This window comes from Thermobia domestica, chromosome 5 (genome assembly GCF_964235325.1).
Source record: "Thermobia domestica chromosome 5, izTheDome1.hap1.1, whole genome shotgun sequence".
NCBI lineage: Eukaryota > Metazoa > Arthropoda > Insecta > Zygentoma > Lepismatidae > Thermobia > Thermobia domestica.
This window is the reverse complement of record NC_137458.1, coordinates 142,580,448-142,596,759: the sequence shown is the minus strand read 5'-3', so window position 1 is coordinate 142,596,759 and position 16,312 is coordinate 142,580,448.

Genomic DNA, 16,312 nt, shown 5'->3' with positions numbered 1-16,312 from the left:
AGTGAGCCACCGCTTCGTTACGTTTCAGTAGAGGTTCACAGATGGAAATATGATCGAATTAATGTTTTTGAGTCGGATCGTACTAGAGGTCTGCACGGGCTCCTAAGCCCGACCCGACCCGCAGGCCGGGCTCGGGCCTACATAGCATATATCACTTCGGGCCCGGCTCGGGTTCGGCCGTAAATTTTAAATATACAACCATATTTCTCGGGCCTAACTATGTAAATATATTGTACAACGATATGTATTTCACCGTTCTTTCTGGAGAACTTTTAAAGCACAACTGCAAAATTAAATCTCTAATTGCTGTAAATAAAAATAACATTTTGCGTTAATTATTAAGTTTCTGTGATTCCGGCTTATTTCGGGCTCACTTGATTATCATATGAGCTCGGGCCTAAATACTAAAAGATATTTCGGACTCAAATCGGGCTTCAAATTCTAAATTCACGGGCCGGGCCCGGGCTAAAAGTTCCGGCACATGTAGACCTCTAGATCGTACGGCACCCGAATGTCGGGTTTCTTTTTGTAGCCAGCTTTCTCCTACAAGAACTGGCGATGCATCATTAGGACTGGCGATGTCATGACTGCTTCCATAGCGGCCTTGTTCGATTTTTGACAGAATAACATTCACCTGTGCTGTGATTGGTCGCCCACTGCCAGAAGCATCTTGAACATCGACATTTCTAGAACGAAAGCAACTGAATCGTGTATTGGCTGTTGCTTTAGTTAACCTTTCTTGCCCATAAGCAGCGCAAACGTCTTCACAGGCCTCGGAACGTCTGTGATTTTATCGAAATAAAATTGTAAAATGTAGTACAGGTTTACGAGAAGATTACTCGTTTTTACGGTGTAATACCTTAAGTCTAATTGCACAAGTTCCAACATTTTTTTGCACATCTATTAGGTCCAAATGCCAGCTGTCAAATCACGTTAGCCCTGACTCGCTACGACTCATGTACTCTGAGATTTTGGACACTAACGCCAACTTGTGAGCAAAAGTCTCAATACCTTTTCTTTTTTTTTAAGACAATCTGATATTTCACTTCATTTTCTTTCCATTTCTCCTTATGTACAGAAAGAGTAATGAAAAATTCTCGGGAATAATGTTAAGTACATCCATTTTCACTGATTGTGTGGATCAGCAGTGAAGGGCCAACCAGTACTGCGCGCTGCAATATGATTCATAACTTGATGAATAAAAAAAGATGAATACATTACGAGAAATTTAAGTCATTGTTAGTGTTTAGTATTACAAGAAATTTCTTAAATGTACCATTGTCGTTTTTAATAAGTTACATAGGCCTACATCAGTATATATTTTTCTTTTCATTGGCTCCCTAGTGAAAATTGACCATCACTGGTCTAAAAATCATCCATTGTAGGTAGAAAGAACAAACTTGCATGATTTATGCTCGCCTACATTTTTTTTAAATCAGTGAAATAAAATATGTACAATGGTTACAGATAACATATTTCAGTTGTGTAACATATTTTCAATTTTCCTGTTTCCGCCATCGCCTCTTTGCATAAATGTCCAATTATTCCAACCAGTATGTAGGATGTTTACAGACGTTCATAACACCACCTATATTGACATTCTTTGAGTTTGTTACTTGGCAAGTGCTGGCATGCTAGAGAAAGAATAGCTCTCTACATTTAATGCTGTTTGATTACATTTTAAATATTTACATTTAAAAAAAAAAAACATGCATAGCTCGTTGATTAGAAGGAGTACATTGCATGTGAGAGAAAAAAAGTATACCTCAACCTACGGATGAATTCGTTCTAGAAATGTATTCGGATCACAAAGCTCTCCCCACATAAAATGATAGATATCTGATTAATTTATTCTAAATTCCAAACATGCCAAAATCAATAAGCATGTTTTTTATGTAGAAAATGTAAAGGAAAGTTCGTAGTTCGTAAAGGAATATACACCGTCCGACAATTAAGTAGTGAGACTGATTTATTGTGACGAAACACTGAATGCAATTCGAAAACCAATATCTGCGTTCGAAAGAGTAATTCTTCCTCTACAATCTGGCAAAATCGTATTGTCACAACCGAAGCATAACAGGTAATAGGACGTCATTAGCAGCAGTCACTAAGAGGCCTTCTTCACGCTAGCAGCATGGAGCAGAGAGCGAATATCAAATTCTGTGTTAAATGCGATGGGATGAACGTTTTAAACGTGGCGTGGAATCGATTGAAAATGAACTTCGGCAGGGTCGTCCAATATCTGTTTGTGACGAAGAACCATTGAAAAGGTCCCTTGAACGTGTGGAAGAAGATCGTTGCGTGACTGTGGGAATGATGGCAGATGAGGGTGATGTTAACAGGCAGACAATTCGTAAGACCTTACTGTAAACTTTGGACAAGAAGAAGATCACATCGTGGTTTGTGCCACAATCATTGTTTGGGAAGCATAAACAAGAGCGTGTTTCTTTATACCCCTGATATCCTGGTAACGGTCCGTAGGAATAAAAAAATTCCTTTTTTTCCATTGTTGTGGATTACGAATGTTGGTGTTATCGTCATGGCTCAACTACTAAACGTCAGAGTGGTGAAAGGAGGTCCCCAGGATCTTCAAAAGGCAAGAAACTTCGACATCAGAGGTTAAAACTACCTTAATACTATATAGACGTAGTGGCCTGTAGTATTCGACCCCCCAAAGCTTGGACCCCCAACAAAAATTTCTGGGTGCACGCCTGTTCGACACCAAGGTACTTTGAATGTGCTTTGTCCCGTCTGGCTGACTTGCGTTACTATTTTAGAAGTTTTCAAAATTTGATTGTTTTTCAAAAGTTTGAGATACTGTACCGTTTTGAGCTGGCAACACTTCATGTAGAGTTTGATATTTTAAGTTTTAATTTAATATGTAGATTTGGAATATATAATAACATGACGTACTGACATTTGAAAGAACTTACTGTTGAGTTGGCAACACTGTTAATCCTGTTATATTGCAGTCCATGTAAAAAAATATTGCTTCTACCGATAGTTGTACGGTACGAAATTTCAGCGTTTTGTTTGTGTTAGTTTAACAGTTATGAGAGTGTATCAAGATAAATGGTCCACTATATGTACACACTAGCTGAATACTCATTCTTCGAACGGGGAAAATACGTTTCATTTTGACATAAAGGGTTGAATTTGGATTTGCACTGCATCGAAAGTGTCACTGTTCGTCTCAGCGATCACAAAACTGTGGGTTCGACACTTCCATCGGTCACTTTTGATCATTTGTATATATATCTCCCCTCTCCCAAACTGGGGGGCTGAATTTGGAATTAACCAGCATCGGAAGTTTCATCTCAGCAACCCCGTAAACTATGGAATCGACACTCAATATTGTACATCTTCGATCATTTGGATATATCCTCCACCTCCTCCCCAAGTTGCGATACTAAATTTGGATTTAAACGGCATAGAAAGTGTCACTGTTTGTCTCAGCAACCCTGAAAACTATGGATTCGACACTAATATCGGTAATTTTTGATCATTTTTAAATGTTTCCCCCTTCGTCTCACCTGACTTGTACCGCCAAAGTGAAATTGCTAAAAAAAATATCTGAGGCCCGAACCATATCTATGTTAAAAATTTGATCGAGTTCGGTCCGGTGGTTGAAGAGGTATCAAGTTACAAACATTTATATTCACTTTCATTTATATATACTGTACATAGGTTAATACAAGATGTATATAAGAGGACCCTACCTTGTGTAGTTCCTATCGCAACACACTAGACTGTCCTACAGTTTTGAGCAGTACTTTGATCTTATCAAATACCTAATGGGTCTCTTATGGACTTCGATAAACAGATAGGTGAAATTTATGATCTTATTGAAACAAATGACAAGTTATAATCCTGTTGTTTTCAACCGTCTGTCATTTAGACGTTTGTTAGAAAGTAACGTATCATTATATGTTTAAAGCTCTAACAAAAAATAAGCTGGGATAAAGATTTTTTTCTTTTAATTATGGGTGTTCCCGTAGTTACAAAAAAAGAGGATATATGCGCTAAAATAATGAAGAGAAAAAAAAGGATTTCAGGACTTGAAAAAAAATATCTCATTAGTCTTCTTCTTCCTTTACCCCGCTGCATTTACTTCCATCGCTGCTCACGTATCTATCTCCCAAACCTTTCAGCTCGTCTGTAATGAAATAGTGAGCTGCGAATCCAGGCTTCGAGCGGATGGATTAGTTGGCTTTAATTACGTCTTCAGAGCCATAAATCCCTTCTAGGTTGTTGTGTTCTCCCTTATCGGCAGGTTTCGATGCTTCAACTGCACTCACTGATGTCGACTCCTTCCTTACTTCCTCGCTCTTCCTTCACCAAAGGCCTTTTACTTACACCGAAAATACATACAATATATATATATATATATATATATATATATATATATATATATATATATATATATATATATATATATAAAGGGCTTCTCTGATTTGGAATTGGGCTAAGGAAAATTAATGTTTGTAGTTCGCAGAGAAGAGAAAGTCTTGCAAAATGGAGACTTGATTGGGAGATTTATTCAGTGTAATATGATATACAATTTTATGCACTTGCATAGCGTATTACTTGTAATTTACATGTAGGTCTATGACTTTCTGAAATTGTGAAGGTAAGACTTTGAATGTGGCGTAGTATTACTTACTCGTAGTTGCCTATCGAAAGGAATTGAGGAACAAAGACAGAAGCGTTAATACAAGTTTTACTGGGAAAGTGTGTGTGGGGGAAGGGTGAGATAGTTGAAGATTCTAGAAAGAAATAAGTTTTCATATTACTATACTAGTCATTAAAACACAGACATATATATACGATTGATATTCAATAATTATTATCCCTGATATAAATGGAAATTTAGCAATGCACTTCATCCTAAAATGTTCTAAGCTATGACATCTTGTAAAATAAAGATGACGCGTGGTGAACAAGCCTTTATTCTGCAGCAACAGCCGCATTATTTTCAAACTTGTTCCCACGACCAGTTTTATTCTTTTATTTATCAATTTGGTAGGGTCGGGTCCCTATTACTGAACACACCAACTATATCAGGGTGCAAATCCTTTTATATGGAAGTATTTCGTCATGGCACGTAATTACCTCAGTTTTCTCCATTTTCACACTCCGGATGCACTTGCTAACTTCAAAGTACAGAGAACACAGCGAGTATCAATGGCATTGCCCTGTACTTTAGCATCCCTACTTCTAAAGATTTAGAGAATGATATATTATAAGTACAATGTTCTTATTAATTTTCTTACAATAATTGTTGAACACCCCTCATATTTTAAACTTAGGTGCTCCCCACGCTTCTCCCACGTTGCCTACTAAACGGGAATGTTTTGTGCCAATGAACTTTTAAATTGAACATAACTATGTAATGGTTTTGTTTCTTTGAAGGTTTACATTTGGCAGTACTAAAGATACATTAAATTGAAGGATGTGAACATAAGAATGCTTGGAAGTTTTAGAAGATAAAAAGGAAACCAAACATGGTTTCTGAGATTGACTAATGAGTTTAAATAGTGATTATCTTCTGTAATTTTAAAATCTTTCTACAGAGATACATGGCCTTTATTATTACCTCTAAATGTTGTTGTCTTGAGACTATGTAGAGTTTAGAGTGGAATCTAAGTTACAGTACAGCATTCATTAGAATTTAAACGGGGACCATGTCACCAGAAAAGACGTGTCATATCCGTTACATCACGTAGGAGCACGTGTAGTAATACCGCAATAATATTCTCATCTTTATTATAAGTTACCCCCGGTTCGACCTTAGGTATGTGGTTTAGTGATGGGCAATATCGTACTCGTATGTTTCTATGGAATATTCCATTTCTCACCCTGCTAATTTATTCATTTAAATATTATTAAACACCACAGTCATACACAAATACTCATAGCCACAGAACTAACGATTGCTTAATTCTTCCAATAATATAAGATGCTTGGTTCCCAATACTAGACTAACAAAACGCCATAAAATTAAAATCAACATTCATACTCGTATATAGCATTTTGGGGCAATACGTGCATGGTAAGGAATTAATTAGCATAGCTCCAAGATGAGAAGAGTAATATATTGTACATGAAAATCACTCAAATCATATTTTGCTTCTTTACCATAATTGATGTACAGTTATAAAGTACCTGGCATAAATAATAATGATTTTGTGGTGGTACTTAAAGTGAGCATTTTACCCAAGATTGGGGCAATATGCACATTATAAGGGAAATAAGCACATATAAACGACTGCTAATAATCAACAGATATATAATTACTAGAGACGTACACAGAAAATTTATTTAGCGGGGTGGTCAAATTCAGTATGAGAATAAATTATATTAACATTTCTAAAATTACTCCTAAAATTATACTACATTTGCAGAAAAAGTTAGATTTTCGGAGTCCAAACCCCCAGGACTCACCAATGCATATGTCTCTGATATTGACAATAAATTAGAAAACAAATGTGTTGTCGAAATATGGAAAATAAATGAGAAAAATTAACAGAACATAATGACAATGTATTATCGAGAAACTCAATATATATTTTTAAATAAACGAAAAATTGTCATATAGTCACATAGAAATTCAGTTTGAGTTATTTCATGTCTTATAAAAGTATTCACGTATGTCAGGAGCACAGACATTTTTGAAGCATACTGCCAAAAATCCGTTGACGACAGGAGTAGACCATTATTCTTATTTCGCATGTCTGTCATATTTAAGATGTGCTGGCAACAAAACATTTCTTGTTTTCCTGAGGTCATGTAATACACCCTTCGTGGCACAATGAAAACATTTCATACATCTATCTCTGTCACCTAAACGAGGAAAATCTAATCAAACTAACAAGCATGGTAAATCAAAGTTGTTTGGGTGAGTTATGAAAGAGTGGAATGGGCTTGAAGATCACCCTCTTAGCGCTCCTATCACATTCTTGGCGTATTGGGCGTGTATGCATCTTTCCTGTACATGGATGTATGCATTTTACTATAAAACAGACACAATTTTGAGTTTAGCAACAATGACCCAACGCTTTTACGAGCACCCTGTGAATTGCAACACAGTATACATTTTCGTTTTCTTTTTTGATGTGCATGCATCTCGATCTGTTTAATTACGCATATTTTTCTAGTAATCACTTGTATGACAACTTGAGGCTACGTCAAACCCTACCGAAATAGGAAAATGATATTTTTTGTCCTATTTGCCATCAAAATGTTATTCCCCCTTTACAACAGCTCTTGTACTAAGCGCTTCTCATATCATACTCGTCATATGACGAATGTTGCCTATTACATATTAAACATAATAATAATTTGAATTTTTCCGTATGTGCATTTTCCTCTCTAATACTGTATTCAATTTCCTTCTTTCTCTCTCAAAACATAAATTGTCTTTCGATGCTACGTTACCTTGTGGCTATTTTAAATATGCTTCCATTATATATTTTGTTATTCACTAGCATTTATATCCTTTGATATTCACTAGCATTTATATCTAAAGGACATATTCTCGTGACTTTTAATTACCGATTTCGTTTATTTTTAATTGAAATTGTTCTAGTTCTACTTCCTAGTGGCAGGGTTTGGACCAATATGTAAGTAAGTATCATGTACAATTATCAGGGAGAGAATCTAAGCATTATACCTGTACATGTTCCTCCATTGAATTGTCAAAACGAATATATGAATTTGAGAGCTACATTTGTTGTCATCAACGTTACGAGGAAATTAATCCTTTTAATTAATTAAAAGGTTATAAGCCAAAGAATACATATGGATGTAAGAGACGCTTTGGATCCTGATTGCACATTTACTAAGCGCTTAGCGTACGCGTCTTTGGAGTGAAAGACCTACATTCGATTCCTAGCGGAAGATCATGTGATTCGGGTCCCATGTTAGGCTGTAGATTCACGTATCTTATAGCCTCACTAATGAAAGGGATGGTAAGATCAAAATCAAATGAAATCAAGGCATAGTTACTAAACCTCTCCTTGTAGCAATCATACGTGGGTGTTCGCTAAACATTTTCTCTGACCCCCTTAGCGTTGATTAAGATAAACGAAATTTGGTACAAACATTAGCCCTTCTCTACATAAGAACCTCCAATGGCCACACACGTTTGCCATCATTTTATGTACTTGTGCACACCTTGTTTGTAGAAGTTCGCAGATTGTTCCAGAAATCATTACTTAACCTTAAAAATCAACGTCAAATCATCTTTGAAATTATTTCTGTTCAAAACTGACTTCATTGTCAGGAATATGAAAGTCAGATGGTGTTAGGTTAGGAGAGTACGGGGAATACGGAAATATTTCATACCATTTGTCTGCGAACATACGAGTTGTGAACTTGGGCGTAGTTTTGAAGGGTACGGACATCTTTCCCCACCCTGCCCTCTTGATTTTGATGGAATATCGTAATTCCTGCAGCAGTGAAGTATAGTATGTTGCTGTAATTGGGGTACCCTTCGCCAGGAAATCCATCAACAGTACTCTGTGCTAGTTTCCCCTAGAAAACTGCCAGTATGACCTTACCCACTGAGGGTTGAAGAAGAACATTGTTTTTAGTTGGCGAGTAAGTATGTTTTCATTGCTGTGACTCAGTCGTTGTCTTTGGGTTATAGTGATAGACCTACAATTTATCGTAAGTTATTAGTCTTTCAGAAAAGCTCCCCTGGTTTTCGTGGCACATTATCAAAATTTCCTGGGCGCATGTGACTCATTCCTGCTTTTGAAAAGTTGTCAGTAGCCGAAGAACCCATCAGAAAGACATCTTATGCATGTGGAATTCTCATGGATTATTTCTCTCACAAACTCCACACTTATCTTGACTGAGCCATTACATTTTTAGGAGTCATTTATGTTCAGTGGTGGTTGCATTCGAGTAAATACGGTAAATAAAAAATAAATATAAGAGTATTTGATGGTCAGTTCGTATACACCTGCACCGAATTAGATTTCGGAACATTAGAGAACCATGGACTAATTTATTTTTTTATCGTGTTATCTGCATAATGGTGAGTAGGAGTGAGGATAGAAGTTTGGAAGGAAGCGACATGTACAAATAATCGAAAACAACCTATATTAGTGCCTAATCCATAGTTTTCATTGTCACTGAGATGAATAGTGGTTCTCCGATGTTTAAGTCCAAATTCATTCTCCCATGAGCATGAGGGTGAGAAGGATTAAGGGGCGGAGGTATCGTAGGGAGGTATTACTGATATTTATTATTTTATACTTTCATTGAAATCCGCGTCCTAAAGAGGAGAAAAAGGGTTCAGAAAAAATTATCAAACCTTTTTTGCTTGAGTGAAGAAACGGACATTTTAGTTAGTGTTCATTAAAATTATTGATATTAACATTGAATAGTTGTGGTCAGTATCTATTACTTACAACAAAATGTTCGTTATAATTTACATGTTTTCATTGCAGAGTATTAGTAAATGTGAAAAGAATGTCTTTTTGTGCACAATTCTTTTAAACTATGGAAAACGCGTGCATCTGAGGTATTTTCCATAAAACATTCAAAGAGTACAACTGAAAAATAAACTTTTATAAAAGTTTCTTGTGTGTTCACTTACTGGTTCCAATTAATGCATCTGTGTATAGCATAATTCACAATACACGAATCTATGTGTAGGGGGAATGGTGGCTCGGTGGTTGAACGCTTACCCATGGTGTGTAGGGTCCCTGGATCGATCCCCGTCTAAGTCAGTTTGTGGTGGACAACATCGTACCAATGGGTTTCTATCGGGGTACTCTAGTTTCCTCTCACTTTCTCATTCCACCTATTCTCACTCATCGTCTCCCTTAGGCTAAAAGGAATATGCGTGGGACGTTAAACTGAAAGATTTCATTTTATGAGTCTATTTGTAGTTTATGGTTTAAAAATCAGATAAGAAACGGAATGCTCTCTCACAAGAATAATACTGCCAAAATGTATATAAATGATGTTGTTATAAATTAATACATATGCTTGCAAGATAATTGTTCCATTATTCGCTTAATTGTCATCGTAGATTTGAAAGACTTCCTATCAGTCCAATTTTACGATTATTTGCCCCTATTGTTAAAGCATTTAAAGGAAGACAAAAGATCTACAAATCAGATTAAACAAGAACAAACTACTTAAGAAAGGAAAGTATGCAAATTCTAAAATGTTCCTCGTAAGAAATAAAATGGGTAGGGGTGAGTGGGAGAGAAAAGGGGGAATGTTTTAACGCCACCATTTAGGAAAAGGCTGGTGGTAGTACAAGCAGCGATAGGGAGTTGGGTTGATTTTAAGGCTGGGAAACGAGAGAGGGGAAGAAATAGTCTGTAGTCTGTCTTTTATCTGATGTAAAATCAACATTTGGAAAACAGTTCCGGGATTCTTATTAGCATGTCAAAAGTAGACTGTTGATGGTCCTGTAGTAATTGCCTTCCGTTCAGTCATGTAATTTACATTAGATTTTCTCTCCTAGATGATGTCAGCGTATTTGAGGAAGATGCTATACGGAAACGAAGTAACACAGATTTTTTACATCAGAATTTACCTTGATAAAGACATTCAAAATTAACGGCATTATAAAGATTAACTCCGAGATTATCATAGTACAAAGAAAAGAGTGTTTCATAATACTGTTACAGCATTTAACTGATGATTATATTAGCAAAAATAGGCTTAAAAGTTTTCGTGAAAGAAAATCCTTAATATCATACATTTCTTTTCTCATATGGAAAAACAGAGTTAATATTTAATAGCATTATGCCAAACTGATCTAAAGATGTATATGTTGAAAAGTTCGGACTAAGTCTTACAGGAATTTGCAAACAATTTCAAATGCATAATCACGTAAACGCTAAGGTTAAAGGTTGTAATGAATATGGAAGTTGTAATAACTTGAATATTGCTTTCGGGTAGTCAGCCATGTGAATTCTATGTCGTTCAACGTTTCGGAGAACAGAGAACATTGTTCTCGCCTTCAGGGTAAAGTACAAGACACCACAGTCCACAGTTACCTTGACATTTTACAGGTCTTGAGTTTCGAGCTCACGGAAGTGAGCTCCTGCCTCTTATAGGAGTTGTAGTGAATGACGTTTGGGCTTTGGTGTCTTGAAGTGTGATCAGACGCAACTGTCGCGTCTTACGGAATTTTATTTTTTTTTCTTAGATGGCTCTAGGCATTTTGTAGGCGTATCTTGTTGGTTGAAGATGACCCATTTCCTGGAGTACTTGGTGTTCCGAAAGCTGTAATCTTCGCCAAAATTTTTGGGTGTGATCATGCATTACTTCGCAGAGGAAGGGGAGGTCGAGGTCTTCGTGAAGTTGATCAATGCGCGTATCTTTAGAGTGTCCAGTGATGATCCTGGCTGCTGCATTTTGGACCTTTTGGAGCATGAGCTGATGTGACTTGGATGAATGTTCCCAGGCTGGATGGGCGTAAAGTAGTTGAGCACGGACTATCATGTTATACGTTCGGATGCGTGAGGCATGAGAGAAAAGTCGAGAGGTTAGTATGCTATGGATATTGTTGAGCGTTGATTTAGCCTTTGCTGCTTGCCTTGCAACGTGATCCTGAAAAATTAACTTCCTGTCCAGGTAAACTCCCAAATATTTAACTCCGGGTTGAGGTTGTAACTGCTGTCCAGTCATTTGGATATGAAATTGCTGATATTTCCTTCTCCTGGTGAAATGTACCAGAACAGTTTTGGCTGCATTGGTTGCAATGCGCCATTCTGCTAGCCAGTGTTCGAAGGCAGTAAGATGGTGTTGAAGAGAAGCTTGTGCGTAGCGGATATTGCGATGTTGGGCAAATATAGCAGTATCATCTGCGAATGTGGTGACTGTTGTGTGAGGTGAAGTTGGAAGGTCGGTCGTGTAGAGTGCGTATAAGACAGGTGACAGACAAGATCCTTGTGGAACTCCTGCTTGTATTGGATGTGATGTACAATAAGACCTATTGACTTTTACTTTGAAGCTGCGATGACTGAGGTACGAACTGAGAAGGAGTGTAATTGCAGAGGGTATGTGAAACTGGTACATCTTGTATATTAATCCTGCATGCCATACACGATCAAAAGCCTTTTCAACGTCTAAGAAAATCCCTAGAGTGTATTTTTTTCTCATTCAAGCCATGCATAATTTGTTCTACTAGCCTGGTAAGCTGGGAAACAGCACAGAAACCTTGGCGGAAGGCAAACCGGTGATGAGGTAAAATATGATTCTGCGTTAAGTGATTAGCAATCCTGCGTTGGAGCAGTCTTTCCATAATTTTACTCAAGTGACATAGCAAACTAATAGGACAGTAGTTCTGTGGAAATGTAATGTCCTTCCCAGTTTTTGGTATCATAATAATTTTGGCTTCTTTCCACATCTGCGGAAAACGACCCAGGCGAATCATAGCATTAAATATGTTGCATAACAAAACAAATAATTTTCGCGGGCCACATTTCAGTGCCAGTGGTGGTATGTTATCTGGGCCTGCAGCTTTTCGAGGATGAAGTTTAAGTGCAATCCGTTGGATCTCTCTAGGGCCGGTGATGAGGTCCGGGGTGATTGGGTCCTTCGGTGGTGGTTGCCGTAAGAATCAACTGATACGGGTGATAGTATCTTCATCATATGGAGCAGGATTTATCATAAATTGATTTTCAAGCATCTGAGCAAATACAGAGGCCTTCGTATCGTCATAGTAAACAATTCCGTGAGGGCCATGGATCGATGTTCTACTAGACGGTCTAGAGCCTTTTAGTGCACGAACAAGTGCCCAGAATTCATGCGTCGGAATTGTGAGGTTGGCCAGTTTTTCCTCCCATTGACGAAGATTAATTCTGCGGAATCGTTTGCGTACCTTTTTAGTCAGGTGGTTATATAAAGTTTTCAGGGTTGGATTTTGAGTGAGGTGCCATAATTTGCGAATCCATCTCTTCAATCTAACCAAGAATTGCGTGCGATGATTTTCTCCTGAAGAGTCGGGTGTATAATTTTCAATCTTCTTTGTGGTTAGAGCGTAGGCACTGTTGATTTGTGCAGTGAACTGTTCAACTGCTGAGTCCAGAGCATTAGGATTATCCAGTGGTGTGCGGAGATTTAATATGGCTGAGAGTATGGTTTTGTACTGATCCCAGTCTGTAATGGATGTGGGTGGTAGTGAAGACAATTCTGCAACATGGTTATGATGAAACTCAAGACACCAAGAACAGAAGCCTATACTATATAGGTGCTGACAGGAAGGGGGAGGAATTTGATTAGTCAATGGCCAATCACAATCAGTCTGATCTCAATTGTGATTGATTGATTGATTGGGTTAGGGCTGGGATTGGGCTGTTTTTCTATACATTTTCTTCAGCTTATGGGAAGCCATGTTTGGTTGAGTTGAAGACCAGTATCCACATTGAGGCTACTGCCTTCTTCTAGTATTGAAATTGCTGAAAACGTTGGACAACATAGAATTCAGCTGGATGAATACCCGAGAACAATTCTGCCCATCGCTGCAAGATAAGGGCAACCCGCAAAAAGGTTGTTTCGAGAAAGCAGTGATTTAATATTTTAGAACTTTATCAATTGCGCAAACATACATGAATCGGAAATGCCACTGTTATCAGCCAAATTTTAAAATCATTGGCTTGAAGTTTCTGCCATGTAGGTTTGTAAACAGAGTTAACTCAATTTTCATTAAAAATGTGGATTGCCATTATCTTGCAGCGAGGGGCAGAATTATATTCATCACGACACCAGGAAAGCTTCAGTTCTTCCGATAACTTGTTCAGCAATTATCATCACCATTTCAGATCAGCAATCTCTAGATGGGTTTGACACAGCGTTTCTTCCTTCCCTTTCCTGGTCAAGACATTTTTTGTAACGTTTTCCCTCTCATATCTTGTATTGTTTGGTCCATGTTCATATATTTTAATCGCGGTCTCTCAATAGGCATATTTTCTTCTGCAATACCCTCCGTAGCTACTATCGTAATTCCTCCATGTCACATAATTCTATCTCATCCTTACGAAATATTCTTTAATATATTCCATTTTTCTCCTACTATTTCCAATATTCTCGTGCTTGATACCTTGTCTGTCAACAATGATATAACAGTATAAAGAATTCTTTGGGCAGCCTTCTTACATGAACTTATATATAGTTCTAGTCGCACAATTGTTTCTTTTACCTTAGAAGAAACCGGTCATTAGTGAAAATGAATAAGCATGTTATAATTGGTGGATTGAAAATGCGAAAGGCCACAAGAGAGACTTGAAAAAGTAAACCACATGATTTTATTCACCAAAACTTGCATGCTGGCAATATTCTTAGCTTTATACACTATAGCATTGGTATTAACTATGCTAATTTTAAAATACGTAAAATTTTTCGTATACTGGAAGATTGATAAGTCAAAAACAATACAAATAAACCTACCAACCATCTATAAGTAAATATTTCTCATTTTTAATAGAAAAGAACATATAGAATACATTTTTAAATAACTTAAGTATGTAGTATTCCCTCTGTGAGTACAGCATCCGGGAAAGGAGGAAGCAGAAATGGAATGGGGGAGGAAGGATACAGCCTGCAACCTGTATGCTAGGTACTATCCCAGCATTTGACTGATGTGAATGAAGAAAGACCCCCCCCAAAAAAACTCACTCATGATGGCTGGCATGAAAAAGCTGTTACGCCTTTTAGACTGGGTGTTCCCCAAAGAGAATCGAATCCGGGACCGCTCGTATATAATTATTCACAAGTCGCATAAAACCTACTCAGAGATTGGATTCGGGAAGCTGGACGGCATTTGGCCTTCACTGAGTGATGTATGGGATCCTAGGTGGACAATATTGACGAACTGGAATAAAGATTCGAAGCTTAACCGGCCTATACAGTTATATGTAATAGTTCGTACTACGTGGAAAGTCCTAAATACTAGTTTGGAGTAACAGGATGTCACATTATAACATAAGGAATAAACGCATTATCAGCTATAATTGTACTCTGCAATAAACAATACAGTGTGCTTTTCCTCTACCTATATAAATATTTTCGAAACAATGCTTCAATTATTATGTGCTACAAGAGTATTTTATACAGACTTGCTCCGTTTTTCAAACATTTAAAAACAATTCCTAATTAACATACATCTTAGCATTTGGAAACCTTTCTTTCTCCAATGTTAGTTGACTCAGCATTAATTTCTTGACGCAGCCCCCCAACTGAAAGGTTACATAAAGTTGCTGAACCATCTTTTCATCTGCTTCAGTGAAACCTAGAAAGTTAACAGAGGGTGGAAGGATCCAATTATAAAAGACTCTGGGAATATGAACACTTGTATGGATTTCTTATGCGAAGCCCCATCTCTGACAACAAACGAATACTTTCCATAAATTTCTTTAGCAGTATATTATAGTGTTCAGAGTCTGTTAAGATTAAACTAAATTGTGATAACTTGGGTTTGATGTATATGCATACTGAATTACTGTATGTACTTTTTTGATTATTTCCTTGAAAATAATATCATATTTTGAATATTCTAACAACAATTCTGACAGCTGATTCCTTAAAGTTCGAGACTAAGATTTGCTCCTTTTCATTCCTTAACTGAGAAAGGAATAGTGAGCATTGTTTAAGGAAGTCAGAACTAACAGATCTGACATTGTGAAGAAAAGCTCTCAGTACTTTACATAACCACAATGACATAAAGATACCTAACTCAATATTACTTACTGTCTAACAAGGTACATTCGAGGAAGTGTCCCCTCGGGATTTATGTAAAATTGATTGAAATGCAAAGTTCTCTGCGGCCCAATGTGTATTGTATTAATTTTATCGGCCCATAACGGTAATGTGCATATTTATGGACCTTCGTATATAAAGAATTCAATCATCCACTACTATAACGCTAGGACACAAAATTGCTTTTAGTTTCTTTATATGTAACTGGACATGAATGTGGGCATGTGCAAAACGAATTGGATCAAGTACTGTTTTTCTGACACATGTTACAAATCCCGGCAGCCATCTTGGATTCGCCCTATTAGATTCTACTTTCGGATTTTTCAAATGGGAATAGGAGCAAGTGATACATCAAATTCATGTACAATTTTCTCGAAAATTCGCTGGTATAATGAATTTTACCATAGCTTGTACCATTTGAAAGTTACTGCATGTTACATCTTTTCAAGTTCTTTGCGAATAGACATTACAGAGCAAATCAGTTACGCTTATGTTTTTGATGTTGACAAATGAAAACAAATTCTCACTGGAAAAATACTGTAGGTATAAACCGACTCTTTACAACATTGGTGTCATAATGGTA